Source organism: Strix aluco, chromosome 10 (assembly GCF_031877795.1).
Source record: "Strix aluco isolate bStrAlu1 chromosome 10, bStrAlu1.hap1, whole genome shotgun sequence".
Taxonomy (NCBI): domain Eukaryota; kingdom Metazoa; phylum Chordata; class Aves; order Strigiformes; family Strigidae; genus Strix; species Strix aluco.
This window is the reverse complement of record NC_133940.1, coordinates 9,191,368-9,196,443: the sequence shown is the minus strand read 5'-3', so window position 1 is coordinate 9,196,443 and position 5,076 is coordinate 9,191,368.

Here is a 5,076-nt window from a genome sequence, read left to right as displayed (position 1 = left end):
ATGAGAAATCTTGTCTCCAGCCCCATATATGTGAAAAGAACTGCAGGTGAGGACCCAAGGGTTTACTCTTTTGAGGTGATCCTTTATTGTTTTCTGACTGTAGATCTGTGTTACCTTGCCAAAGGTTAGTAACATGTACAGCGAGAAGTGCTGATCTTCTTAAGACCCTGTTTTTCCCCTTGCTTCTCATATTGTCAGATTTTTCAGAGCAGGCTACAGTTTTCATCTTTTGCTGCCCAGAGATGAGAGCAAATAAAGGCAATTTCAAATCTAACCTGCAATTACTAGGTTTGGGGGTTGATCTACCCTGTCTAGACTAGTACTAAAACATTATTTGTGGTTTTATCCAGTACGTATGCTAAGCTGTGGCAGGTGCTATAAGGAAAGTCAGAGGAAGTGTTTCATGGGCTAGTAACTAAAATCTCCTCCTGCACCCCTCACTCATTGATAGTGGCTGACATGCAGGTAGGCAGCACACCCATTTAATCAGTGGTGTGCCAGTAATCAAGTAATCATCCCATCCTACCCTGAAATATTCTGCAGCAAACACTGACTAAACAAAACTGGGCGCAACTATGGTACTTATTAGTGTGACTACTAAGTAAAATTCAACTTTACAACAAAATAAAATTAGTCTTTCTCCGATCATCCTTGCTCACGATCTCCTGCTCCCCATCCTGAGTTGTTCAATTAAAATACTATTAAGAAAACAGAAGGTTGCAAATTGCTAGAAACTGAACCCCCTTGGAGACAGAGGAGCATCCACCCATACACCGATTTGCCTGATCTAGCTTCCAGCATACAAGTAAATCATGGAAGAGGTGCATACTGGACTCCAACTTTCTGACGTCAACAGATATGACCAGGCCTCAACTTGCCCTTTCTAGAGGTAGCAGCCAGGATCAAGTTAATACGTAATTTACTTAGTCGTCTCCTCCTCCACACACACACGCTTCATTCCAGCCCTATATAGTTCTACGTCTGCATCTTTTTTGTGTTGTGTATTCTGTAAGGTGCTGCACAAAATCAGCATATCCGTGCCAAAAGGCAATAGCGAGATGGCCGTTAGATTTTCCTCAACATAAGCAAGCAACCCTTTCTTCAGAATCTGCAAGGCAGCCAAAAAAAGCCAGGCAGGGGAGGCATGAATTACCAGGCGCTAATAGGGAACATGCAGAATTTCTCTCTTCTGGGCAGAAACTTCACCACCTTAAGGACCCTTCAAACTTACTAGGACTTGGCAGTAGAATTGCCCTGATAAAGTTATATTATCCATGTCGCACCTAAAGGCATAGATAAGCCAGTTTATAGCTCACCACCACAAAACACACTTTTGCAAACAAAACAATGCCAGTCCAAAGTGAAAGCATTTGGGGGGTTTGTCTTGCTATAAATGCAGAGGCAGAGCCAGAAAATAACTTTTATAAATTTATTGCAGTAAGAACAAGTAAAACAAAAAGGCTCGGTACGCCGGGGAGCAGGGGGGGTTTCTGCTCCGCACCGACGGACACCAGGTGCAGCTGTGCCACCCCCCCCTTATAGTCTACCCTCATGCATATTCCCAAAATGGGTGTAATTCTCCCCAAAAAGTTTCCACCTCCTGGCTGCGCAAGCGCAATAAGAGTTTCTTGAACCTTCCCCAGTCTGCACATGCGCAGTACTGTCTCTTGAACTTTCCCAGGTCTTTCTGGTGTTGCTGGGGGCTTCTGACAGGGTCCCTCCAGTACTTTTCCACTTGCGCAACAACAGTCCATAGGAGTCTGTGTTTACAGAAAAAGAACTCCGAACCATTTTAACAACAAAACCACGATAAATCCCCTTTAACTTATATACATTGCAAAGTACCTGCAGCATACCTGCTCTTCACATCGAAGTCACTATATTTTACAACACGAATCACCACCATATTCTTCACAGTCTCATAACAGGAAAAACTACAATATCTTTTTTAATTTACAGCTATTTGCCAAACAGTAGAGCTAGGCATTAAGACACAGCTAAACACACACACACAGAGTGCAAGTTACATAATATATCAAACAAACTGTAAATAGCTTTTTATTATCTATTGCTATTGGAGCTCAAACAAAATGGCATTTTAATTTTAGCTTTGTTTTACATTTGAAAGTAGTTTGTTTCGCAGTACCAAATTGCTCTGGAATGAAATTGTTTCTCCAAAGACCATCATAAAAGCTAGCTTACGAGTTCAGTTCCATGTTTAGACAGCTGGATTTAAGTTAAATGAAACATGAGCAAACCTGCAATCCATATAAAAGACTTCTATAGATTCTAAAACCTGCACAATAAATCAAGGTTCCACATAAAAGTGGAAGAGATCTTCCTGCTGATAGCCCACCACTTTCTTAAACCGCTCTTCAAAGTGCATAGAGCTGATTAAAGGGCAAAAGGATGTCTGCTGGGTAATCACCTCAAATGTTATTTTAGCATTATTTAATCGCTTCCTGTTATTTTTCTAGGTTGATTTAACAAAAGCACCTAGGAGATAATGGTGAAATGTATCAGAAAGGCTTTTTCATTTTTGTCCTCAAAACACTGTGGCAAATAACTGTGCTTTACAGTAAACTTGCACAATAGCTAATTCTTCTTCTTAATCTACAGCATCACTTTTTATTCTTTTGTGCCTCTCATTTCTCCAACATATAGTCAATGTAATGTTGAATAGGAGGATGTTATACATTCTGTTAAACATAGCCAATTTCTCACTGGCATTACTAGAGAGGCTAACTGCTGTTTTTCTTGAGGTTGTTGTACATAAAAACTGAGATACTTCGCTGCTAATTATGTCTGAGAATTTGAGACTATGTATTGATTCACCAGAGGTCAACGCTGGTACGGTTCAGCACACTTAGTTGTAGGTATATGAAAAATCATATTGTCTTCAATAAGCTTCTTACATGCCCCGATGGAACAGGCTCAACATAACACACTGAGCTCTCAGCTTTCGTGATTCTGAGACAGCCATCTGCCAATGGCTCCTCACCATTCATTACCGACTCGCTGAGTGTTTCTGAACTTCCAGTTTCTAATACAATCACATCCGTCCCACTGGTCAGGTATGGCAGGGAAATCACATCTAGAGGAACTCACAGACACAATCAATCATTAAAACATGCTGTTGACGTGCCATCAGCAAGAGATTTACCCTGTTCCAGCTTTGAAATTGGTATCTTAGCTAGACCTCTGCTGGCGAGAAAGAAGGTAACAGCAGCAAGTTCCTGAGAGAGGGAACTATCTTGTATCTGAAACTACAACACATACAGATTTTTCCAAAATTATAAAGTATTAACTCTACTATCAGGCCATACCAGTCCATTATCCCTCCACAAAAGCTACAGCTTCAGAGTTTTCATGGCTGAAACCATGATGACTTACAATAATAAAAAATCCTGACAGCAGATATACATGTAACAATTACCTCTGCTATAAATAAAACTTCTGCAAGTCATATCACAAGCACAGATAAAAGTGGAGACAAGCTGCGAACAGGCTGTAGATTTCATCATTAAACCTACAGATTCATTTAATAGCTGAAGAAAAGTCTACACCTCAGCTCTCCAGGTAAGGCTTGTATGTGTTGTGAAATCACAGCCTGTGCAACCTCAGTAAAAAGGTGCTTGGGTCGTGTTCATTTTTTCAAATCATAAAGGACATTTTATCAGTCCACACAACTGATCATGTGTTTACCAGGAAAAAAAAGATACCGTTTTACTCACTACCTTGGCTTCAACATGACCATCAAGAATGACTGATTTGTTCTGAATCTTTTAAGGAGTGCACTGTTACATAAAATCCATAAAACTCATACCATCCCTAGGGCAGTCTAAAGGCCAGAAAAGGCTTGGGTTTTATACCCCCTTATCTAGTTTTTCAGTCTGTTTTAAATGGTTCAGGTACAGGTGTTCCTATTTCCCTAAGGCAAACACTCCACAGTGGCAAAGGCAGTACACTAAGAATACGATCATTCTCAAGCTGTGAGCTCAGAGAACAGAACTGCTTCTGGCACAGCACGTGAAGCAGCTCTGCCTAAGCTGCAACCCCACTTCAGTCTTCTGGATTTCCAAAGCCTATCTGGACCAGTGACACTAAATCCTGGAAACTGCTCCTCTTCCTGCTCCTTTATCTTTACCCCTCCCTCCTCTCTGGCCTGCTGCTTTATAGCCTAATGTTTCCTCTGAGATAGAAAATATATTAGCATATATTAGCAAGTGCTAGTAAAGTATTAAATACAAAGTTCTTAATCCCCAGAAGTTTCATTAATATCATAAGTGATCATGGTATCATAAAGAATAGGATGATCTGGATAGTAGCAGTGGGATGAGAATCAATAACAAAATAAAGTAAGGTCATGCACTTAGGGACCACTAGTAAGAATTTCTCCTAATTGATGGAAACTCAACCATTGCTGTTGGGAACAGCAGAGAAGAAAGACCCAGGAGACGTTTTCAATAGCAGGATGATTGTGATTACCAACACACTGCAACTGTGGAAAAGGTAAATGCGATTTTTAGGAGCTAGCACGAAACACTTTCTATTGCAAGTGGGAACGCCTCCATCTGGAGGCAGAAGCAATAAGGAGTGTTACGCCCTTACACAATAACGAGCATTATCCACTTAACACGGGATGAGGAGCAGGTGCAGCACAAAGCCCCCAGCGAGTCGGAGGGAACACAGAGCCGGCCCGCTGTCCGGGGGGCACCCCGCCGCAAGAAGGAGGAGAAGGCGAGGGCGGGCAGCGGGCCAGCACCGGAACAGGCGGCCAGGCGGCCCCCAGGCTCGGTTTCTGAGGCCGGGGCAGCGCCAGCCTGCGGGCGGAACAAGCGCCACCGCCGTCCGGGTATTTACTGTCGCCGGCCCCGCGGCTGCTCCTCCCACCGTTCCCCGGGACACCGCTTTCCCCACTGCCGCGCCCGGCCCGGCCCGGCCGAGCCCCCGCTTCCCCCCCCCTTCAGCCGCCGCCTTCCTGTCACCGTCTCCCCGCCCCCTCCGCGACCGTTGGCAGCTTTGAATGGGCCGCGGCGCGCGCGCGCCAGCCCCGCCTCCCCGCCCCCCCCCGCG